Here is a 27099-nt window from a genome sequence, read left to right as displayed (position 1 = left end):
CATTTCTGAAAAACCGTGCTCGTCTATGCAAAGAGGCGCTGCCCCTACGAGCTAATCAATAATTCCGTCCCGCGGGTTACGCGCGGACGTTGTGCCGGAAAACAAGGCGCTCGTCCATGCAAAGTGGCGCGACCCCTACGAGCGGGCTCAAACCCATAGTACTGCCCCATGACCATACTAGGCACTCGTCTATGCAAAGGGGCGCGACCCCTACGAGTGGGTGGATCAAACCAGCAGTCCCTACCCTTAGAGTTCCAATGGTAAAGTGATCACTTACTCGAGTTCTAGCGCACATACATCGAAAACCTTAGATAACCGTTCGCATTGCTCATCATGAAATATAATTTAAACACATAATCGCTTGCATAGCTTGTAAGTATACCATGATAAAACATTATTTAAGTACGTGTCCCTCGCCCCGAAAGCAGTTTAAAAACAGTGAAAACAGCGAGAATAGGGGCTGTGAGACTCACCTGTGGTTCTTGTTAAGGGATTAAATCGAGATTCGGGTTTTCTTGGTGTTGGCCTCGGAATTGAAGGTCTAGAATACGATTAAATAACAAGAAGTATATATATTAAGATCAAGAAATAGGAGAATATAAGGGTTGGAAAGTAGATCTCAAGGTTATATTCTCGGCTTACCTAGTAACAGGATCGGAAATGAAAACAACGGATGCTTGGGAGAGGATTAGTGCAAGTTTGCAGTTCTTTGAAGTGTGTTTTGGGTGATAATTTAGGTTACATATTTATAGGCAAACTCAAGGGAACACAATCCCTTGCTTTAGGGGATTGTAATCTTTTCATATCTAGGGGTAATGATGATAAAGTATGGAAATTATTATTATTTATTTAAGAGTGGAGTAGTGGATAAAAGATTTTGATTTGATTTGGTCAGGGCATGCAGGTCTGGGGTTGGTGAGAATAGGGTGGCTGACAGTTGACTTTTCGTGTTACAGTGTGCTTTTTCAGGTACTTTTGTTAGTGTACAGTAAAAAGTGGAAAATCTCTGAAACACGCCACTGTTTCCTTTTGGGCGGGAGTAATCTCCTTACGTCTGGAGAATAGACTAAGTGTTCTGCGCGTATCACTTGGTGCGCATAGCTTTCTGCGTGAAGGACATTTCTTTGCTGCGGGTAGGCACGTAACCTTCTCGCAGTTAGGGACATTGAGTTTCATTTGTAGATTCTCCAGGTGGTCTTGGTATTTCAACATAGTGATCAGTTATGTTGAAGTCAATTCCATCTTGGAGCTTCAGACAAACTAGCTCTCAATGTTCCCGCCATGCGGGGAGGTTAGTTCCCTTCCGCACGCGCATAAACGATTTAGGATGCACCCGCCTTAGCATCATGCGGGATGGTCAGCCCATTAGACAACATAACGTTAAGGTACATAAAACCAATACACTCGCGCATGGCGCATATAACATATGCCCACGCAGGTTCTTAACATGGCGCGCTCGCGCAGGGCGCACATAACAAATGCACGTGCTGACTAACATGGCGCATATAACATAATTACCTAATATTTAGGTTGATTACTTGGTTTAAGGGATTGGGAATTTACCGGGTGTCACATATTGGAATTACAATTAACCAATGAACGATTATTGAAACCAGAACGAATCGGGAATTACATTATAGACGAAGTATATAATGTTTAGTGATATTTACGAGGTATTAATGCTTCGGGATAAGTGAATTATAGCACAGAAAAAGGATTTCGATTTATTAGTACGTCGGTACGATAAACGAAACCTTTAACACCAAACCAAGCAAGAGACGATCAATCAAGCCGAAAAAGATGCGTAATTATTAATGATATGATGTTTTAATGTCATGGGTTAAGTTTTGAAAGTTTTTAAATCAGTTTTATGAAAATTTTACTTTAACCCGAAAAACGACCATTTTAATTTCGTTTCAAGCCGAATTACGAGTTTAAATGAGAAACGAACTGAACCAGACTATCCACAACATTATCCGGATTGTGTAATCCAAATGTGTGGCTAATATTAAACTTGTGGCCCCCCCCCACACCCCCTTTAGGCCGGCCACCCACACCCCCTTTACACATTACATTTCCTTTTTTTTCACATCAATTCTCTCAAACTCTCTCAACCTTCAAACATCCATCCATTTTCTTGATCTCCAACCAAAGATTTGAAGGTATAAAACATGTTTTTATGGTTGATTCTTGGTTTTGATTCTATAATATGGAGAAAAGGAGGTTTCATGTGAAAAATGGGTGAAAACCCGAGATGAAACCGATTCTCGTGTGATCAAAGGATGTATACAAGTTATACAAAGGATTTTGATCTAAGTAATTAGTTAAAAGAGTTTAGAATGAAATTTTACGGTTAAAATCTTGTGAAAATGAGTTTTCATGTGAAAGACGGGTGAAAACCCGAGATGAAACCGACTCTTGCATGATCAAGAGATGTATACATGTTATACAAGGGATCTTGGTCCAAGAAAGGAGTAAAAAGAGTCGAGAACGGATTTTTACGGTCAAAATCGTTGTTTTGATGTTTTAACCGACACTAGGAAAGAAATGGCTTGATTGTGGGTATAACTTGCTTGGTGTGGTGTTGATGTGCTTGTAAGTGTTGTATCTAGCGGCTAGCAAAGGCTAGAAACCGAGATCCTTGCGATCTAAAGCTAGAAAACACAAAATAGTTCGGTTTTCGTGTGTTTATGAAAAATGGACAGATTGTTGTGTGCTTAGATTTGGGTCACGAAATTTCACAGAGATGATCTACACATGAAAATATGAGATCTGTGAATTTTTGGTAATTTTAGGATAAAAGATGAATATTTGGTGAATTTAATGCTCGGTTTTGGCCAAAAATAGTGAAAAATAGCAAAACATGATGAAAAATTCTGGAAAATTTAAGATAAGCTTTTTATAACATATAAAAGTCACCCACAAAATTTGAGATCAGTTGGAAAAGTCTAAGTAGGCTTTTCGGTGAAACGAGTTCTAGGGCTTTCTAGCTTGGTTTTGGGTGAAAATGGCTTGAAAAATAAGTTTTAAATTCTGGAAAAATTCCAGGAAGTTATGAGGATGATAGAGATCATCCCAGAAAAATTTGGGATTTTTCTAAAGTGTTTTGGTATTTTTCATATATTTAGTGTTTTAATAAGATCTAAAAAATAGATAAATAAATGTAAATATAGGAAAATAAATCTGGGAAAATTCCAGAAAGTTATGAGGATGATAGAGATCATCCCAGAAAAATTTGGGATTTTTCTAAAGTGTTTTGGTATTTTTGATATATTTAGTGTTTTAATAAGATCTAAAAAATAGATAAATAAATGTAAATATAGGAAAATAAATCTGGGAAAATTCCAGAAAGTTATGAGGATGATAGAGATCATCCCAGAAAAATTTGGGATTTTTCTAAAGTGTTTTAGTATTTTTGATATATTTAGTGTTTTAATAAGATCTAAAAAATAGATAAATAAATGTAAATATAGGAAAATAAATCTGGGAAAATTCCAGAAAGTTATGAGGATGATAGAGATCATCCCAGAAAAATTTGGGATTTTTCTAAAGTGTTTTGGTATTTTTGATATATTTAGTGTTTTAATAAGATCTAAAAATAGATAAATAAATGTAAATATAGGAAAATAAATCTGGGAAAATTCCAGAAAGTTATGAGGATGATAGAGATCATCCCAGAAAAATTTGGGATTTTTCTAAAGTGTTTTGGTATTTTTGATATATTTAGTATTTTAATAAGATTTAAAAATAGATAAATAAATGTAAATATAAGAAAATAAATCTGGAAAGTTTTTACAAAATTCCTTACTGTCAAATTAAGTTTTGTGCAAAATTTCAAGACCCGAGACTAATCGGGTAATTATTTGTGCTAAAAAGAACATAAAAACAAGTTTTTAAAGCTTAAAACGTGTAAACCGGCAAGGTTCGCATAAGCGAGCTGACTGGTACATGAAAACTCTAAAAATGGACTATTTCATAAATCTAAGTAAATTAAGTAAAAATAAATCATCCGAAAATAATTCGGATGATTTGGGTAATTTTACCCGATTATACCGTTTCCGGCACCGAAATACCGGAAACGGGCCCCACGGCCAAACGGGGTGTCAAACCGAGCTATAATTTCATCACTTTAACTAAATTGACTGTCAAACTCTAAGCAATGTCACAATCTGAGTCCTTAGAAGTGTCACGGGGTTAACATTGTCCCCGAATCGAGTACAGTACTGGGTTAACAATGTTCCCAGATGTACCGATTGATACGTATTTAAGTTATGGGAATTATATAGTAAGGACTAGATATTATATTACAGATCCAGGCACGTAGCTGTTCCTTATATTACTCACCGACTCACAAAAAGGTGAGTTTTCACGAGCCCCTTTTAATGAATTGTTTTAATTATATTTTCCCGGGGCGGAAAACATGTCTTATTTAAGTATTTAAGTACATACCGATCGTATGGAAATACTTGTACATTTATATATATATGGTCTGATGCACAGAATATACAAAATGTTTATCATGTGTTATTGTTTTGGGGTAACATAGTTCCCAGGGGTTATTATTGTTCTGGGGTAACATAGTTCCCAGGGGTTATTATTGTTCTGGGGTAACATAGTTCCCAGGGGTTATTATTGTTCTGGGGTAACATAGTTCCCAGGGGTTATTATTGTTCTGGGGTAACATAGTTCCCAGGGGTTATTATTGTTCTGGGGTAACATAGTTCCCAGGGGTTATTATTGTTCTGGGGTAACGTAGTTCCCAGGGGTTATTTTTGTTCTGGGGTAACATAGTTCCCAGAAAGTTAATGGAAATGTCCTGGGGTAACATAGTTCCCAGCATGATTATATTGTTAATAAATGATTATTAAAATGATTTGTCAGTGTTTATTTAAATTAGTGAAACTCACCAACTATTCGTAGTTGACCCGTTTTCTTTACATGTTTTCTAGGTATGCCCAAGTTGGAATGATTGATATGTGCTTAACTATCTGTGCTACCTGTTGGAAGCTTGCTGCTCTATGTTTTGTAATGAATTTATTAATGTCTTATCGGTAAAATATGTGTGTAACACCTAGACAGTAATGAAACTCGCAACAATGTAATATGTTATAAATTAATGTAGTGGTATTTTCTTTATAAGCAATGCTGTTGATATCAGATGTGTCTATTGCATCCCGTGTACGTTTCCGCTGCGGTTACTGGGTGTTACAATTTTCCTGCAAATAACTTTTAAACGAGAATTAAATAACAATACTTTATCACCTTTTTTGAAGTCTTTACCTCCCTTTAAACGTCGATCGTGCAACACTTTCGTCTTTTCCTTGATATCTAACGATCGAGAATACGCCGCATCACAAAGCTTCTCTAACTCATGAATTTGAAAATACCTCTTTCTAGCGGCCTCGGTAAAATCAACATTTACCGTCTTCAATGCCCAAAATGCTCGATGCTCCAACTCAACGTGAAGATGACACGCTTTACCGTAAACTAACATAAATGGTGTAGTACCAAACGGTGTCTTGTACGCGGTTCTAAATGCCCACAACGCGTCATCCAACTTCTCCGACCAATCTTTCCGACTTATCCTAACCGTCTTCTCCAAAATTCTCTTCACCCCTCTATTAGCATTTTTGACTTGACCATTCGTTTGAGGATGGTAAGCGGTGAGGGTGCGATGAGTAACTCCATAACGAGCTAATGCCTTCTCCATGAAGGAATTACAAAAATGAGTACCTCGATCACTAATAATTGCCCGTGGAGTTCCGAACCGAGTAAACAACTTCTTTAAAAATTTGACAACAACTCTAGCATCATTCGTGGCCAATGCTTGGGCTTCAACCCACTTGGAAACATAATCTATCTCTACTAAAATATACTTGTGACCACCGGATACGGGAAACGGTCCAATAAAATCGATACCCCAAACATCAAATATTTCAAGAGTTTGTATGGGGCTTTGAGGCATCTCGTTCTTCGATGAAATATTTCCGGTGCGTTGACAAGCATCACACGTTTTAAAAAATTCCATCGCATCTTTTACAACTGACGGCCAATAAAAACCACAATCAAATACCTTTTGAGCCGTGGCATGCGCTCCATGATGACAGCCCGTTAAACCTTCATGAACATGCTTCAGAATATTCAACCCTTCTTCTTTCGACACACATCTTCTAAGAATTCGGTCACCACCAATCTTGAAAAGAAAAGAATCATCCCAAACATACCGATTAACATCCCGGAAAAATTTCTTCTTTTGTTGAGTAGTCATTCCTTTCAACACAAGGCCCGTAGATAAAAAATTAGCAAAATCGGTGAACCATGGCAAACCTTGCTTTTCGGCCGTAATAAAATCAATCGACTCATGCGGAAATCTATCACCAATTTCTTCTCCCTGAATCTCTTCTCTCTTTGGATCTTCCAAACGGGAAAGATGATCCGCCGCAACATTCTCCGCCCCCTTCTTGTCTTTAATCTCTATATCAAACTCGGAAAGTAAAAGAATCCACCGTATGAGATGGGGCTTCGCGTCTTTCTTGTGAAAGAGAAAACGCAAAGCTGCATGATCGGTAAAAACGGTGGTCTTAGAAAGTACGAGATAAGACCGGAACTTGTCAAATGCAAACACAACGGCTAAAAGTTTCTTCTTGGTGGTGGTGTAGTTCTCTTGGGCATCATTCAAAGTCTTTCTTGCATAATAAATAGGGTGAAAATGTTTTTCATGCCTTTGCCCCAAAACCGCTCCAACCGCATATCGCTCGCATCACATATGAGCTCAAACGGTAAATTCCAATCCGGTGACATGAAAATAGGAGCACTTACAAGTTGATCTTTCAAAAACTTGATCGCCTTCAAAAACTCTTCATCGAACACAAACGGGACATCTTTCTCTAATAATCGGGTCATCGGGCGGGTATTCTTTGAAAGGTTTTTAATAAACCGCCGGTAGAAACCCGCATGACCGAGAAAACTTCTTATAGCCTTAACGTTCGTCGGTGGAGGAAGCCTACTAATCGTGTCAATCTTCGCCCGATCCACCTCTATACCGTCTCTTGAAATTTTATGGCCCAAAACTATCCCTTCCTTCACCATAAAGTGACAGTTTTCCCAATTCAACATCAACTTCGTTTCAATGCACCTCTTCAACATCCTCTCAAGACTACCCAAACAATGATCGAAAGAATTACCGTACACCGAAAAATCATCCATAAAAACTCCCATGGACGTTTCTATCATATCCTGAAAAATTTCCACCATACAACGCTGAAAGGTAGCAGGAGCATTACACAACCAAAACGGCATGCGACGATAAGCATATGTACCATACAGACAAGTAAAAGTCGTCTTCTCTTGGTTTTCCGGTGCGATTGGAATCTGAAAATAACCTGAAAAACCATCAAGATAACAATAAAATTGCTGACCTGCAAGACACTCCAACATTTGATCAATAAACGGCAACGGGAAGTGGTCTTTGCGAGTAGCATCATTCAACCTCTGGTAGCCAATACAAACCCTCCAACCGGTAACCGTACGCAAAGGGATAAGTTCATTTTTCTCATTCATGACAACCGTCATCCCCCTTTCTTTGGAACAACTTGAGTTGGACTTACGCATGGAGAATCCGAAACCGGATAAATGACCCCGGCATCTAACAACTTAAGCACCTCTTTCTTGACAACTTCTTGCATATTTGGATTCAAACGCCTTTGGGGTTGAACCACCGGTTTATTTTCATCTTCCATCAAAACCCAGTGGGTACAATAAGCGGGGCTAATACCTTGAATATCCGAAAGTCTCCATGCAATCGCCCCTTTATTCATCTTTAACACTTCTATCAACTTAGACTTTTCTTCCTCACTTAATTTAGACAAAACAATAACAGGAAAATCTGAGCCCTCTTCAAGATACGCATACTCTAAATGTGAAGGAAGAACTTTTAACTCCAACGGAACGGGTTTTTCCGCCTCTTTTTTACAAATAATCTCACTAACCTCCATAATCTCTGCCGAACAAGAAACATCATCTACCATGTCTTCCTCATCATCCTCCATAAATCCCGTCAACTCGTTCTCCTCATCCATCCCAACCAAATCGGTTCCACAAATATAATCAAGGCATTTATCAAAACCCGGAATAAAAGAATTTAGAAAATATACCGAATGACATGGACCGCTAACATCATCACTATCACCCGGGTGCTTCATGGACTTTGCAATATCATAAGTAACATTCTCATCACCAACCCGAAGTGTGATCCGCCCCTCATACACATCAATAAGAGCCTTAGCCGTTCTCAAAAACGGCCGACCGAGAATAATGGGAACCTTCTCGTCGGCCTCCATGTCAAGTACCACAAAATCAACCGGAAATACAAACTTGTCAACTTTTACTAATAAATTTTCAATAATACCTCGCGGATACTTAACCGAACGATCCGCCAACGACAGCGACATACGAGTCGGTGTAAGTTCACCCAACTCCAACTTTTCAAACAAAGAATATGGCATAAGATTAATACTTGCACCCAAATCCACCAACGCTTGACTCATCATATCACTTCCGAACATACACGGGATTGTAAACACACCCTGATCCGACAACTTTTCCGGAACCCGGTTCAACACTATCGCCGAACAATCCCCGCTAAGTGGAATAGACGAAACCTCTCCCAACTGATCTTTTCTCTTAAGTAAATCTTTCAAAAATTTCGCATACTTTGGCATGTGTTGGAGTGCTTCAACAAAAGGAAGATTAATCTTTAATTGTCGGAACATATCTAGAAAATGCCCGTATTTCCTCGTGTATTTTTGGTTCTTGAGACGAGCGGGATAAGGAACATGGGCAATATTAATATCGGGTGGTGGCCGATATAAGACCGGGTTTTTCTCAACTTGTGGCTCAATAATTGGTGTTTTACCTTTTGACTTACCTGGAGCCTCCATCTCAATCTCTTCATCTACCGCTTCCTCTTCTTCAACTCCAACCCTTTCTTTAACAACCTCGGGACCCAAAACCCTTCCGCTATAAGTAGTAATCGATTTCAGTTGAGCGGCCGGATTCGTCTGAGTAGAACCCAAAAACTGTCCTTGAGGCCTTTCTTCGAGACGACGAGACCTTTGAAGGACAAGCAAAGAAGATTGTTGATTCTTTAAGAGAAAATTATGTTCGGCAAACTTTTTCTGTGTAACTTGATCCCTCTCCAAGATTTTCTTCATCATATCTTCTAGACAACCCATTCCTCCATTAGAATCCTGCACATTATTTTGATCATTAATACCATTGTTATTATTAGTATTATTATACTGACCTTGTCCTTGATTGTAAGAATTTTGATAGCCGGGTGGGGCTCCCACGGGACGCCAATTTGAGTTATTCTGACTCGGGTTCTTGTAGGTGTTCCAATTCTGATTATTGTTGTTGAAATTGTTATTGGGAAACCTATTCTGACCACCAACTTAATCGACTTGCTGATTCATCACCGGGCACTCCAAAGTGCCATGTCCACCTCTACAAAACTCACACTTGTCCACCTTAGTCTTAAGTTCCTTCACCTCTCGGGTTAGTGATTCCAAAGAAGAAGCCACAGTAATATCCAGATTAACCTGGTGTACACTTCGAGAAGATGAGGATGTACTGTTAACGGGAGTGGAATTTCCGCGTTGTGGCCCTATGTCGAGGTCCGATTGAGCGAAGCTTTCAAACATCTCGTTACATTCGGCGACATTCTTCCTAGCCAGTATACTTCCTCCCGCGGCCGTGTCGAACCGAACTTGGGTTTCGTTGTTCAACCCATTGTAAAATTTCTCCACGAGAGCCCATGGTGTGAGACCATTCTGTGAGCATCGAGACAACAAGCTCTGAAACGCTCCCAAGCATGACAATATTGCTCCTCCGGCTCCATTTGAAAAGAGTGAATCTGATCGCGAAGAACAGCCTCTTTAGCCGGTGGGAAGTATCACTTGATAAATGCAGTACGTAGTGCTTCCCAAGTGGTGAACGTGCTAGGTGGCTGCGTGTCAAGCCAAGTAGCTGCTTTACCTGCAAGTGAAAACGGAAACAAATGTAAGAAAATAGCATCTTCGGTAGCACCTTGTAAATTAAAAGTTTTCAAAATGCGGTAAAGTAGGTTAATGTGTGCGGGTGCATCCTCGTCATCCCGTCCCGTGAACTGATTAGTTTGAACGATGTTGTTCATGACGTATGACGGAATTTGCCACGAGTTGGGGTTTTCGAACTGGGGAACGACGATATGACTGGTTTCCGGTTAAGCCATCGAAGGCTTGAGCAGCAAATGTCCTTGGGTCGGCCATTTGAACTTGTGGTTGGACTCTAGGACTTTCTGGTGGTGAACTGTGTGGTGACGACTTTGGTGTAGAACTGGCTTCTGACAGTTGCTTTTCTGCCAACGAGCTAGCCTCGGTCTTCAACAGAGAAAATTCCAGGTTTTCCAAAGGCGGTCCTTGCGAACGAAGGCGTTGCATAAACCTGAAAAACACAACAGACCAAATGGGTAGACTCTAATAAAAGACTCGAAAATAAAATAAACTAAAACTTAAAAATTAGACTCCTACGACTCAAACGAAAATAAAACAAATAACACGTATGTAGCAAATAAGTCCAAGTAAAGCTAATAACGCAATCGCCAAGAGTTCCCCGGCAGCGGCGCCAAAAACTTGATGTGCTAAAAGTTGTCTAATAATTATTAACTAAATTACGCTAATCTAGACACTAAGTAATACTCTAGACTCTCTAAAACTCGACTAAACTACTAACCGGCAAGTGAACCGATCGACTCTAGCAAAGCTAAGTAAGTCCGGATATCGAACCCACGAGACTCTTTAAATTACGTATATTAACTAATTAGACTCAACTATAAGACACGACTATTTATTAATAATATTTGAGGGGGAATTTAAACTAACAATTACTTTAATTAACTAATTATTAAACTAATTAAAACAAACCCTAATTAATACAATAAGAATTAAACATAATCATTACTTTAAACTAATTAATTAATTAAACTTGAACTCAATTACTTTTAAACTAATAAACAATTAAGCAAACTTAGATAAATTCAGATGATAAAGATAACTACCCAGGCCAGAATCCATAAAGTCACGGTTATTAATTAAATGGAAAACGCAAGTTATGGAACCGGGATCATAAAATAGACCCTTGACAGAAAACCCGAACAGGACCCTTGAACTTCAAGAAGACGCCTATAGATTTCTAACATGTTTTAAGACTCACCAGTTTTATGAATTAAACTTCCTTACGGTTATTTAATAGCTTACGTCTAAGTATCTTTTATGACGAAAAACTACCTTACAGCGCGGAATTCAAAGATAGCAAAGCAGACTCAATTAACTTAATAGACTAAGCTGACAATCAAACATAGACGGACTCCTTACGAAGAACTAAATCTAGCAATCCTGACCAACAAAGATCTATTAATAGCCTATCACCTTACAGCTTTCTAGGCTGGCAGTTCAATTTTATCTATTTAATTGATTTTATTGCTTCTATGATTTTAATGCATATTAATCACAAACTAGTCAAGAACACACAGTAAATGACCTAACAAAACCCTATCCTATGAAACAATCAACAAGGGCAATGTGAAACAATAAATTCAAGTAAACAAAACCAAGAAATCATACGCATCAATTAAATCAAAACTCAACAGTTTACTCAGAACATAAAATCCATAATGAAGCGAAATCCAAATAAAATCAAACCGAACTAAGGTTCATCACGAGCCTAGGCAGTCTAATAAGTTTAGCCTAGCATCTTAAAATCAAAGAAACAAAAATAATTAAGTTCAACAACCAAGCTCATAATTAAAATAATAAATTCAAACCGAACTATGATGATGCTTGGTTGAGTAAGTGTTGAACCCAAATGCTCTATGCTCGAACCAAAAGGTTTTCTCTCTTGCGGCTACCTTAGACCCTTCTTGACTTTGATTAATAAAACCCAATTCGCCTTTTTTTTGCTTTTCTCTCTTCCGTTCGAACTCCTGTTCACGGCAGCCCTCCTCTCTAACTTTTGTAGGGTTCTTTTTATATATATATTAGTTCTAACTGACTTCCCATTTATGAATTATAATTGCCGACATGTTTGATATACAGCCCAAGCCCATCTAATATTTCCATCCTTGCATTTCTTTTTGACTTCCCTTCCTTGCATCTAGCTCACGTGACAAATAATAACAAGAAACAATAGTCAGTAAAAGATTACCTTCAATTGATTATAAATGAATTCTCAAAACTTCAATCAATAACAAAATAAATCATTGTTCTTTTTATTCCTTCACCCAACATGGCACACAATGAGAGTTATTATAATAATGACATTTAAAACATGTTACCCTCATATTACGTTTATTTATTTATTGTAAATGTAACCTTATTTGTAACTCCACTTCATGGGATTTTGTTTAAGTTTAAGTATTCAATAATGATATAAAATCATAACCAAAGGAATAAATAAACGATTAAACCGTTTAAGCACAATGTCTCATTAAAATTTTAAAATCTAAATATGAGCCAATTAGGAGCAATAATATATATAGACGAACTCAAAATTCAAAAGTATGGAAAATACTTATACAATTTATATATAATTTAGATCACATCACAGACCTAAAGCTATATCTCAATACTCACAGGAAGAGAAGAATGCATTAGAGATAGAGACAAAAGCCTATTCTACTCTAACCATGGCTTTACGTGAAAATATCTTTCACCAAATGGGTAGTATAAAAATCTGTGCCTGTTTGCTTCAACATATCCGAATGAGAAGTATGGGAAACACTGCTGAAAGCAAAAAGGTTATGCTTATGTTTCAATTCAGAAACTTTAATTTACTCAAAAGTAAGATGGTTGAAGAAATGACAACAAGATTCAATCACTTGATTGCCGAGATGGATAAAATGAAGTTGGAAATTTCTGAGATTGATAAGATTGATACTATTAAGAGTGAACTACCAAGTTTGTAATCTACTTTTCTAATGGTATTAAAAGAAAACAGTTATTTTAATGAAGACTTGACTGCAAGTGAGTTTTTACAAAAGATTGAAGCTCGTGAATATGATCTCAAGTGTCAAAAATCATCAAAGGAAAGTCAAGATCCTGCTTTCTATGATGGTAGCATGCCTTTAAGTTCAACCATTTCACCGATTATTGCTTTTCTGACACAAAATGCTAAAGAAAATGAAACAACTATCTATAGTGATCCTAGAGCATGTTTTTATACTACTGGTAACTCTGGATCACCAAATGTTTCTGTTGGTTCAGGAAGTTCATCGACTGCAAATCAGTATGCTTTACCTCCAAATGTCAACATGAAAGAACCTGAACTAAATTTTGCTTTTCTATCAGCTTTCACGACTTCTTATGAAAATTTGGTGAGTAGCAAGATTGCCACTAGTGATTTGACTGATGAAGACTATGATCAGATTGATCCAGATGATTTAGAAATCATGGATTTAAAGTGGAACATGGCAATGATTGTTCGTAAGGTGAAAAGATTTATGCAAAGAACCGGAAAAGATCTTCCTGCCTTGAACAGGAAATTGGGATTTGACAAGTTGAAAGCGAAATGTTACAATTGTCAAGAATTCGGGCATTTTGCAAAAGAATGAGACAAACCGAAAAAGGAATATACTGGTCCTCGTGGTCAAAATCAAAATTCTTCTACACCACGAGGTAATGATGCTGAGAAGAAACCATCAAGTTATGGGTCACACTTAATGTTAGCTAATGGAGATGATTGGTCACAACGACTACTGTGTAACGATACTCAAGCTAATTTGGCTTTGTTTGGGCTGACTCAAGACTTTCAAGATGCAAGTGGAAGTGAGTTGTCTTCAGATAATGATTCTGGATCTGATTCTGATGACTCTTGTGACAAGCCTACAACTGTCTTTGCGTGCATGGATAAAATCAATGAGGTTAGTCATTCTATTTCTGCTACATCTTCGGTTAAAGTAAATTGTGTTGATTGTGATCTAACAAAGCTAAGTTAGAATCTTTAAATAATCACAATGATAATTTAGTCAGAGAAATTGCTTAATTGAAATATACTTATCGACAATCTCTCGAATCTCAAATGAGATCTCGTGAAAAGATTGAAGCATTGTCGACAAGTAACCATGATCTCAAAGCTGAGTTATCTGTGAAAATGACTATTAATGACCAAAAGTTTCAAGAAATCTTGAAACATTGTTCGAAAATAACCGAACTTGAGAATGAGGTTCTTGAGTTGAAGAACAAATTGGGTAAATTTCGAAATTCTTCATTTTTGTTGAATGAAATTATTGAAGTTTCTGGAAAACAAAAAGATTCAAAGAATGGTATAGGTTTTGTTGAAATTCCTCCACCGTTTCACAATGATTATAAAATTAAACCTTTTGCTCCAACTGAGGAAGATGTTATTCTTAAAGAACCTGCGATTTCAGAAAAAGCAAAACCGGTTACTACTAAAGCTGTTAAAACCTAATCTTCAATTCAGAAACCTCATGTTCAAAGCAACAAAGTTTTTGTTGAAAATGTTGACAAAGTTATCATTGAGAATGTGTTCGAACCTGAAATTATACAAAAAAATAAGAACATTCCAAGTTCTAATCACATACTTTGTGAACCTCATGAATTTGAGGAGGCTGTATATGGTTCACACACGACCAAGGTGAAACAAGATGCTCATGTTAATGTCAAACCAATGAAGGCTAAGAAACCAGAAAAACCCAAGATTTTTGATGAGGATTTGTTGCGTTTCATAAATCCTAATGTCTCTAAGACATCATCTGCTCGTGTGTTTAAGTTAAAGGGGATGGACACAATGTTCACTGAGAAAGACATTCCAATAAGTATCATTAAACCTGAACTAACTGAGAGTGTGTTTCACAATGAAACCTCCAAGATTCGTGAACTTGAATGTTTGTATGCTCAAGCAAAAACATCAGCTCCATCTGATCCATTGACTAAAGCAAAGCAAGTTTTAAAACAAGCTAAGAAAGTTCAATTTGTGAAGTCAACTGGGACATATACATTAAATTGTTTTTCAAACTGTTCTAATTTGGATTTCTACTTGAAAAAGAAATATGAATTATCTGATGAGTTTTCTAAGAGCATGACTAAAAATGTGAGTCATCATTTATCATCTGTGTCACATGTTCCAAATAATTCTCAACATCATCATGTTTACATGCGAAGTTGTTTCCTTTGCGGTCAACAAGGTCATGTAGTGAGAAATTGTGGCCAAAAGAACTATCAGAATCTTCATCCTTTTATCAGTGAGCATTCCAAACCGGTTCCTTTGGTGAAGGAGATTCTGAAACGACCTATGTCGTATACTGATGATACTCATATTATGTTCTCTAATGTACATCCTCGAAAAGTTGTTCATGTGAATGAAACTCATGGTTCCGTTAAACCTAAGTTTATTCCAGCTGAACCGTTATGCAAAAATGTCAATTCAAATGTAGTTCAAGCTGCGTATCTAAGACGAAAGTCTAAGAAACCTGAAACTTATTCTCTAGTTGCTGAACAACAATTGAATGGAACTAAGTTTAACTTTTCTCAAGAAAACCAAAAGGTGCCCAAGACTGAGGCCTGGGCTACCTTTTTGAACTAATCATTTTCATTTGTGTCTAGGGTACATCCAAGACTATTTCTGGTGAAAACTGGATCATGGATAATGGATGTTCTCGTCATATTACTGGGAATCTCGACCTCTTAACAAATGTAAGAAATATTCAAGGGGGTTATGTGGCATTTGCTGGGAATTCTGGGGGTATGATTACACAAGTAGGTGATGTTTCGAATGGACATATTACTTTTGAGAACGTTAATTACTGTGATAAAGTGGACCATAATTATTGAGTGTGTCGCAAATCTGTGATAAGCAATACACTACAGTATTTACAGATAAAGAGTGTCTGATTTTAAAACCGGGTTATGTGATTCCCGAGGACATGGTTGTCATGCGATCCCATCGATCTAATGATATTTATGTCTTGAATATGAGTTCTAAAGTATCTACATCGATCGAAACGTGTTTTGTCTCGAAAGCAACCGAGAAAGATTCTATTCTATGGCATCGTAGAATGGGTCATATACATGTTCGAAAGATGAACTACCTGATGGCAAATGATCTGGTAAAGGGCGTTTCATTGAAGAATTTTAAATTATCCGATCACTGTGTTGCTTGCAAGAAGGGCAAACAGAAAAAGAAACCGCACCCACCTAAGTTATTAAATTCCATTGATACTTCTCTTGAACGTCTTCATATGGATTTATTCGGTCTAGTGAATCGGGCGAGTATTTCTGGAGACTGGTATTGCCTAGTAGTTACAGATGATTATTCACGATATTCATGGGTCTTGTTTATGAGCTCAAAAGATCAAACACCGGGTCTTGTTCAAAACTTAATCACTAAGATCGAATCACTATACAAACTGAAAGTGATGAGAATTCGAAGTGACAATGGTACCGAATTTAAAAATACTGTCTTGGATTTCTTTTGTGTACAAAAAGGAATCCATCGAGAATACAGTGCCCCATATGTACCACAACAGAACGGTGTAGCTGAAAGAAAAAATAGAACGTTGATTGAAGATGCTAGAACAATGCTTGCTGATTCAAAGCTTCCTGTCCAGTTTTGGAATGAGGCGGTGAATACTGCTTGTTATACACTCAATCGAGTTCTAATGGTTAAGAGACTCAAGAAGACCAGTTATGAATTATTGAATAATTGTCAACCTAATTTAAAGTACTTGGAACCATTTGGGTATCCGTGTACGATGTTGAAAAAAGATGTGGGAAAGTTTGATGAAAAAACCATTGAAGGTTATTTCTTGGGGTATACGTCACCTAAGAAACGGGTATTTAATTTTACATCTGGTTGTGTTGAAGAATGGTACCATGTGGACTGTCAAAAGTACACTACTCCTTCTCAAGGAAAAGGTCCCGACTGGATGTTTGACTATGATGGCTTATTTTATTCATTTACTCCAACAACCGATCATCCAGATGAAGATTTAGTTCACGCTTATTTTGAAGAACATTTGGAAATTCCAAGGTTTGCAAGTTCAAATGATGTTGAAGCTCCAATTGTTGCTCCAACTGAAGAACCTGATAATGAGTCTCCTGTTCATTATGATAATGCTTCTACTTCATCTGATGATAATGCAGTTGTGGATCAAGTTATTGAACTTGATTGTGATGTTTCATCTCTTGAATTGGGTGACATTACACTAATTTATTTTAAATGTTGCTGTTTCTGAGAATCCTACTCTCAGGATTCATAATTACCATCCACAAGAAAACATTATTGGAGAACTTGATGTGGGAGTTCAAACACATCATCAAGTTGCTTCATCAAGTGAAAATAATGTCTTATGTGCTTATGCTGACTTACATTCATCTGGGATTGTAAATCTTGCTAAATTCACTTGTTTTCTATCTCAAGTTGAGCCAATGACTCCTCATGTTGCACTTCAAGATCCTTCTTGGGTAGAAGCCATGCAAAAAGAATTACAGCAATTTGCATGATTAGGTGTTTGGGATCTTATCGACAAACCTGCTAGAGTCAAGAAGGCGATTCTGACTAAGTGGGTATATAAGTGTAAGAAAGACGATCATGGGGTAATTTTTAGAAACAAGGCACAATTAGTTATGTAAGGTTTTCATCAGCAAGAGGGTATTGACAACACTGAAGTATATGCTCCAGTTGCAAGATTAGAGTCGATTCGAATCTTTCTAGCGTATGCTGCTTACAAGAATATTAAAGTTTATCAAATGGATGTCAAGAGTGCTTTTCTCAATGGTGAACTTCATGAGGAAGTGGTTGTCTTACAGCTTCCAGGTTTTGAAGATCCTGATTATCCTGACCGTGTTTACCAATTAAACAAGGCATTATATGGTCTACATCAAGTCCCGAGAGCTTGGTATGGCTCGCTCGCCGACCATCTGACGGATAATGGTTTCAAACGTGGAACTGTTGACTGCACTTTGTTTTATAAGAATATTGGTGATGATCTTCTCCTCGTTCAGATTTATGTTGATGACATAATCTTTGGGTCAACAAACGACAAGTTGTGTAAGGAGTTCGAGAAATCAATGCAAACCAAGTTCGAGATGAGTTCGATGGGAGAGATGAATTTCTTTTTAGGGTTGCAGGTTCACCAGTCTGCGAAAGGAATCTTCATTCATCAGACAAAATATGTGAACGATGTCTTGAGCCGATTCAATATTACTGCCAGAAAAATCCCTTCTACTCCTCTTCCCGTGGGTCACAATTTATCACCGGATGAATTGGAGGATACCGTTGATCCGACCCTCTATCGAGATATGATTGGTTCTTTAATGTATTTAACTGCTTCTCGACCCGACATAATGTTTGCTGTTTGTTTATGTGCTAGGTACCAAGCTAGTCCCCGAGTGACTCACCTGGCAGCGGTCAAGCGTATTATGCAATATCTAAGGGGCAATCCTGACATCGGGTTATGGTACCCCAAGGAAATTTTGATCTTACCGCTTACTCAGACTCAGACTATGGAGGATGCAAGTTTAATTTCAAGTCTACCACAGCGGGTTGTCAATTCTTAGGAAACCGGCTTGTTTCCTGGCAGCGTAAGAAGCAGACAACGGTCTCCACTTCAACCGCTGAAGCTGAGTATGTTGCAGCCTCGAGTTGCTGTTCCCAGGTTTTGTGGATACAACAACATCTTCGCGACTACGGTTTGAAGTTTCTTACTACTCCCATTTTGATTGATAATTATGCTGCTATTAGTATCACCAAGAATCCCATACAACATTCTAAAACGAAACATATCGAAATTCGATATCATTTCATACGGGATTGTTATTAAAAGAAATTAATTGACCTTGAGAAAGTACATACTGATTTTCAGAAAGCCAACCTATTTACCAAAGCCTTTGATAAAACACGTTTTCAATTTTTGCTTGGTTTAAATGGATTGAAGACCCCCGCTGATATCCTGAAACAAGGATAATTATCTGTCTTTTCTATTAATTTTGGTTTATTACTTTATTTTGTTTTTAGGTTTTAGGGGGTGAAAATACATTAGAAGATACAAAAATATTGTGCTTTTTGTTTGTATAGATAAAACCCAAAAACATTAGAAAATTCTGAAAAATCAAAAACATCTTAAAAATTTGAAAAATAAAAAAGATTGTGTTTTCAGTTTGTACAGAAAATTTTGAAAAAGTCAAAAAGAATGTGAATTTCCTGTTTGTGAAGAAAAATCCGAAAAGACAAAAAGATTGTGTTTTTAGTTTGTAAAGAGAAAAACCAAAAAGATTTTTGCTCACGTTCACTGAAAATTATGTCATTTACTTCTATTTGAAAGACATATACTTGTATATGTTTGGTCCTGATAATTTCTTGAAAATCTTCGGGATAGCCATTTACCTGATAATGGAAAGTACTTGGGGTGTTCTTTAAGCTTTCTATTTTTTTTAGCTGAAAATTATGTCAGTTATTTAAGTTTGTGAAGCATGCTTGCATGTATTGGTCCTGTTATCTACTTGTAGATGGATATGATAGCCATTAATTTATGAACTTAAACTAACTAAGGCAATTAAATTCATTTTATTTCTTTTTATGCTCCTCAAAAGTTTGAGTTTTTTGAAGCAAAAAGAGAAAATGATAGTACATTGATTATTTGACCCCAAATCCAGTAAAAAATAATCTTAAAAGGCCGTGTGCTTAATCATTGGTGCATTGATAGGTCTTAAACAAGCTGTTAGAGTAAAGTAAGTGATATAAGCCTAAATAAAAGCCAAATTGAAAGAGGTGTTAGTCTCTAGCAAAAGTCTCGGTGAAGATGGCAGAAATGTAATAACCAGTCATACTCAAGCCTTATAGCTGTTGATCTCCCAAAAATATAATAAAGCAAATAACAAGCGTTAGGTTTCTGGACACTGTGAGTCTTTATGCGGCTTAATCATCTGGGTATTCATATGCATGAATATTTCACTCGCTTTAGAGCAAACCCAAAGTCATTAAACTTGATCATTGCTGTACTTCGTATAATCCAAATTACTGACTTGATCAAAATCCGATGTTAGTCATACAATTGTTCCTCCCTTGCGTGCGTCTCAATACCAATAAGAAACGGACCCCAGGGGATATAATGTATGTAAGCCGAAAGATGGACTCGTGCATACTCACTCACAGTAAAGGAAATTTAATGCATTGCTCAAAATTTCACAATTGGTATTAAAAAATTTTGATCAACACGATAATGGTTTAAGTCAAGTTGGGTTGATTTGGCAAAAATCAAATTAAGCTTGAATCGATATCAGGGGCTGATAGTTTCTGATATTCTGTGCGCTAATTGAACATTAAAATCATATCACAAAAATGCTCGAAGGTTTGTTAAGATTTAAGTGGACAACAATATCAATGACCGACTTAACGCCAGTCATAATATCGCTGAAATATAAAACTGTGATGGAAGGGCATTTTGGTCAATATGATTATCTGCTCAAACTCAACAAAAATACAAAAATATGTATTGCTTTTGAAAAAAAAAACATAGAAAAACACAAAAAGATTGTCTACTTTCTAGTTCGGATATTTCTGTAAATACATTCTTTAATTTGTTTCACAATATACCAAAAATATTTCATATTTCTTCTTTTACATATTATTTTAGGGATTTTTTTAATGAACGTAAAAATGTTTTAAGTTAATTGGTTAATCAATTCAATTCTTATTTAATTCATTTATTTATTTAATTATTTAAGTTAAAATTAAATAAAGTATGATTCGTTAATTATGGATAACGAATTAAGTGTTGTTTTAACGTACTATATTCTAGTTCGTTCACCTAATTCGCTTCCGCACTCTAACGAAACACATCTTGTTCGTTATACATGCTTAACGAATCAAGACACGATTCATGTCTTATTCGCTACTCTGCAATAGCGAATTGCCTGATTCGTTAGTTTAAATTTTTAAACGAATCCCTTAATTCGTACATAAAGTACATTGGGTAGCGTGTAACAGTATAAAAGACAGGTTACACGAATCGTCCTTCACTATTCACCATCTTCCTTATACCTAAAGCAACCATGTTCAAATTTTTTCTCTGATTTTTCGACCTTCGAAATTCAAACTTTTGAATATATCATTGTGTTGCTAAGGTATAGATGATCACTTCTATGTGTTTTTCGTCAAAAATGACATTGTGTTGATAGACTAATTATGTAATTTTTGTACTAAGGGTTTTCCGGGTTTTAAAACTCTGCTTTATCTATGCTATACTGTGTTGATATAGTTTATGTATATTGTGATCGGAATGTGATTCCGAGACTCTTGGTGGACTTTAATCAAGGTTTGATTATTGTTTGCCGGGTCGATTAAGTGTTTATGTTTTCGGGGGTTTAGGCCCTGTTAAAAATCTGATTATACCTAATTTATTTCATGGTATTGAACATCAATTTCAACTCCGTGTGCTTCGTATTAGGTTTCCGAGATCGTACGTCTGTCGATTTGGTTATCCAACGATGATTATGGATTAATTGAGACTGAATTCATATTGTTGACTTTCAGTGTTCTTAATTTAATTTTGACTTTGACTATGAGAGTCAAAGATCAAGTCTTTATTGACCATTCGTTATTCTTAGCGAATTGGAACTGCTTCGTGTCCAATTCGTTAAGGAAGTACACGAATTAGCTTAGCGAATCATTTTTCCAACGTATCAAATGTGGATTCTTCAAATTTGGAACGAACTGGAATTTAGTTCGTTAATATTTATAGTTAATTCGCTGTGTCTATTTCGTTAACATATTTACCTGATAGCGAATCAATTGATTCGTTACATGTGTGTAACGAATCAGATTGATAATCAGACGAACGACATTTCATTTTAATTTAATTAATTTATTAATTAACTTTTGTAGTTAATAAATTATTCCAACCGTCTAAACGCGTCGATATATCGATTACACACGACATATAAAATTAAATACACCATCTATTAAATACACACGACATAAGTGCTAAATGTATATTACACCTTCACATTACTTATACTCGTTTAAATTTTCATTAAGTTTAAATGGCTGATCAAATGGATCAAGATCCACCCGTTGTTCCTCAAGATCAAGAACAACCTCAGGAACAAGAAGAGGTTCAATTGCTATCATATGATAAGAAGCACAACATATGTGCTTATGTTGATTCGGATGTTGCTGACGTAGCTATGTTTGGGGATATGTTGGCATTTTTACGACTTTCAGTGATACATTATGCTATAACTGCAAGACCTACGGTTTATCTGAGTATTATTAGGCAGATCTGGAATACTGTTGAATTCATTGAGACTAAGAACCACATTCGAGCAACAATCAATCAAACTCCAATTACAGTGGATGTGGTTAGAAGGGTACTTCGGTTTAGAGATAATGATAATTACCCGAGTATGTTTGATAAGGAGTTAATCAAAGGCTTATTCATACGTGTACGTTATGGTGGTAACATTGTGGCGTGTATGTTTAACAAAAATGGATTAAGCCCTCCTTACAAGTATCTTTTACACGTACTAATTCACCGCATGGGCGGTCGTAAAGGAGGATTTGATGAATGCCGCATTAGTCTACAATCGGCATTTGTGGCCCTCATTCTCAACAAACCATTCAACTTCTCGGAAATGGTGTTTGACCATTTGAAAGAGCAAGTCCAGCAAACGACTCACACGAAGAACTTTTTAATGTATTCTTGATTATTGCAGTTAATAATTCAAGATTTGATACCAAACTTGGTTATTGATCAAACCTCGGTGGATAATGTGCTTCCTTTGGAACACATGACGGCTGACACTGTACGTCGAATGAATATTTACCGTAAGCAGAGGCCACAGGATAAATGTATGATGGGTCATATCATTAACCCTAATTATGTCTGTCCTCCCAATGAACATTGGATCCACGATGACTCGGATTCCGAGCGTGAGGGAGGAGAAAGTGGGAACGACGACGATGGTAATGATGATGGAGATTGTGGTAATGGTGGTAGTGGTGGTGCTAGTGATTCTGCTTTTCAAGAGCAACAAGATGTAGTAAATGCTGCGTTAGCTGCTACCATTGCAGCTCAACGTGAACGAAAACGGAAAGGTAAAACACCATCTTCCGAAGTTCCAGCTAAGAGACGAGTATCAGCTGGAGCTGGTGTGATTATTGGTGTGCCACCGCCTCGTCAAACAATGCCTCAACGCCAGGTAGTGCCGCCTACTACTAGCACTCCAGCGCTTACATTAACAACAACGATGGTCCATTATGAGCAGCTGGGTTTGATTCCACAAATGGCACTAGCTGAAATACCTTTGCCCTCTGCTACATCTTCCACTGTTCCTCCAACACCGTCAATGAGGCCTCCTTCACCTAGTGATGTCTCATTCATGAGAATTACAAGGCCTCAGGGACCGATTCAACATGTCCATCCATCCTTGTACAACATGCAACAACATCGTCAGACAGACATGTTATTGAACTTGCTACACTTATATGAGAATCAGATGTCTGCGTACCGACTGAATCAGGAACGTCTCATGGAAAACCAAAAGAGACTAATGGGATATGTCTCCTTCTGCCAAAAAGAAACAAAAGCCCTACGTGAGATTGTTACGTCTCAGGGGGTGAAATTAAAAGAGCAGGAGGAACTTATTCTACAACTGACTTGTAAGGATGATGCACTGAAAAGACTTAAGAATGATGATGAAGATCCAGATGAGTCTGGTGCGGGTGGTGAGACGAAACAAGCTCACGATTCATCTACAGGTGCAAGTGCAGGTACTAGTGGTGGTGGTGACTTAGATAAGCAGATTGTTGTTCATAAAGACTATACAACTGCCAAACCTATTGAGATGATTAAAGCTGATACAGTCATATTTATTGATGGATCGGGAATGGATAGGAGTGTGGTGAAGAGGGATGAAATCGAGGTTGGTGAGTTCGTTGAAAGGTCTCTAACACGAGAGCAGATTTCCATACTGCTAGGGTTGAATGATGAACAGTTAACCGTGTTAGAGACAGAGCCTGACGTTGAGGTGGTGAATGAGGAAGGCATAACAAATGATCCATCTCTTCAAATGAATACGGATTATATTTATGAAGACGAAGAGGTTGAGATGGAAGACGTCACTGCTGAGGAGTATCCTGACCTGTTTCAACACACAAATGTTGATCAAGGTGCTCCAGTTGTCGATGAGCAAACGTTTAAAGCTGCTGAGGATGATTTGATAAAGGCTTCTAAGGGTAAACAGGCTGCTGATGCCGTATGTAAATCACTTGAAGTCATAACTGATGCCGATATTTCTAAGTGGTTCAGTTATAAAAAGGTGAGTAAGATTATCACGGCATATCGGTACGTCGATCAAGAACGGAAAGATGAAGCTGCAGCTTGGGTCAAAGCAAACCAAGTGACTTCTTTCAAGACCGTATCAAAGGTTCACGGTGATATCGTCTCTTGGCTATATGATTCCGAGCTTAAGGTATGTATAATTAAATGGGAGAAGGGGATCCAGTACTACGAAACGATAATGGACGTTCTTACACTACCGCGGTGGGATGTTCGTACCCTCGCGTGTCGTCCATTTATCAATCGTGGTGGTGATCGGACAGCTGAGTGGTTTCATCAACACTTGTTGTTCGAGGTCAATCATGGTTTCAAGTTATTCAAGCCCTAGGTCCCGAGACGTAAACGTATTGATGAAATTGATCCAAGGACTGGCTGGAGGAAACTTGTTATTAAGGTAAAGCCGCCGAAGACGATGAAGCGGGTGCCAGCGAAGACGATGCACCAACACATGCATCTTACGTTTGACCGCTGGTATTACGACAATCGTACTGGCGAGGCCGTCATTGTGCTTGATAAAGGACTGAAGACTGAGCTTATCAAGATAATCGACCCGATATGGTTGGTTAATTTATCTGAGACAGATAATGACGTGCTTCACAAGAACAAGATTCTGATCGAGCGCAATAAAGACTACGATCTGGCTATGCAATTCCAACGCGTCGTGCGTGTGTGTTATGAAAACGGAATTCATAGTTGTAGAGACTGGCAGTCCAAGCGTTTCAAGTGAAGACCAAAGGAAAAGAGCTCAAGATGAGGGGGTGTCTGTTAGTGCACGGTTTTGCGTATTGAGTCTTTCTATTTATCGTTAACGTATTTGTCGTTTTGTTTAATGTAATAAACAATTAATTTATCTTGTTAGTTCGTTAATGTAATGTCTAGTTTGCTAAAGATGTTTAGCGAACTAAGACTTAATTTATTATCCCTCCTGGTTCGTTAAGGATGTTTAACGAATCAGATGGTGATTCGTTAAGTTTATTACTTCGTAATGTATGTAACGAAGTGGGCTTTAGTTCGTTAGGGGATGTTAACGAACTAAGCCCATCTTCTATTTATAGGTGAACACTGTTCACATTTAATTTAAGTTTTTTTGAGTTAATTAACGAGGTGCTGCTCATACTCTCTCTCAATTCTTCATACTGATAATATTAATATACAATCAATATATATAACATATTAACGATAGATCTATAGCAATCATGAACTAGATCCTAATATAGGTTAACTTATATACGATTCAGATCTACAATCTGTATTAAGTTAGGAAATCAACGAGATCAAACAAGTGGTATCAGAGATCTCGGTGCTCTTTTGCTATTGATTTTTTGTGTTGATTCATTATTATAGGCAATTAATTATTATTTTATGATAATTCTTGTAATTCGGTTTGATTTTGATCAATTTGAGGTTAAATTGGATTAAGTATGAAGGTGGATTGGATTTGAGTTGGTTAAGGTATTGGTAAGATACTGTGAATTGGAATTGTGATTTGAATTGTGCTCGGATTGATATTGGTGTGGATCTGGTGTTAGGCGAAACAGGGGATTTAGTATTGGTATAATTGGATTCACGAGATGTGTTAATTGTTTACGAGGATTGGCGATTTGGTTTCGTGTGGTGATAACGAGTAATTTGGTAGTTGATTTGTGTTATTTGGTTGAGAATTGAACGTGTATTACGAATCTGGGTTTCTGGGTTTGTGTTCTTCATTTCCAGATTTCTGGAAATCTTCATTAAGTATGTTTAGAATATATTTTATGGCATTAATAGTTCAATAAATGGAGATTGACCAATTAATACGGTATGTTGAATTTATAATCAATACCATATAGAGAACCAAGATTTTTTTTCTTTTCCATCAATAGGATAGAAGTGATTTTGGCAGAAATTTGATAGTGAGAATTAACCTCAGAATACCAAGCGTTCAGAATTATTTTCTTTTATACATATATATATATATACATATGGTCAAGTTATTTTATAAAGGGGAACAAAAAATGAGAAGGATAAGAAAGATTTGTAGCCACAACACAAAAAACCTCTCAAAAAAAATTTAAAAAAAAAATAATTAAAAAAATCACAACTCAAAATATAATAAAAAAACGAAAAAAGTAAAAACACAAAAATGTTTACACCGCCTTTCTCGTTCTCATAAAAAAAACACAATGGTAAGTGAAAAAAGTCATTGTGTATTTTTGTTTATCATTGTATTTTGGGTTTCAGGCATACGACAACATTTCATTTTTGTTAACTTACTAAACGTCGTAGCTACAAAACTTCTATTCGCACCTGAATCGGACAATACAGAAGCGGAAATACCGTTTACTAGAAACGTACCTGTCACAACATCTGGGATCTGCTTGACCTGCTCCTGTGTAACATCCTACTTTTGATTATAATAATAAAATAAATTTCGTCTATTTTATAGTGGGTCGTTATCGGTTTAGATAAATAGAATATGAGTTGGGCTTGTGTTGGTTAAATGGATATGTGTTATGGACTTAGGTTAGAATGAAAGAAGGAAAGACCATAGGCTTAAGCCCATGATCCATAAATATATAAATCATAATCACCATTTAATCACTTATTTACACATATTCCATACACCACCAAAACACACACTTAAGATCTCTCTCTAGTTCTCTCCTTATCTAGCCGAACCAAGAAAGAGGAAATCGATCCCGAACCGAGGTAATGATAGTATGATGTTG

General features: G+C 37.0%; 1 protein-coding gene across 1 annotated transcript in view; it reads left to right on the top strand.

Annotated features, from left to right (window-relative positions):
• LOC143620537 (uncharacterized) overlaps positions 1-27099 on the top strand; it is a 132944-nt gene that overhangs the window by 35915 nt on the left and 69930 nt on the right. The window lies entirely within an intron of this gene.

The sequence above is a fragment of the Bidens hawaiensis genome, unplaced genomic scaffold (assembly GCF_021521415.1).
Source record: "Bidens hawaiensis isolate Kalapana, Puna unplaced genomic scaffold, B.hawaiensis_p1.1 tig00002602_1, whole genome shotgun sequence".
In the NCBI taxonomy this organism is placed as follows: Eukaryota; Viridiplantae; Streptophyta; class Magnoliopsida; order Asterales; family Asteraceae; genus Bidens; species Bidens hawaiensis.
The sequence above is the reverse complement of the archived record's forward strand: the minus strand, read 5'-3'. Positions and strand labels throughout refer to the sequence as shown.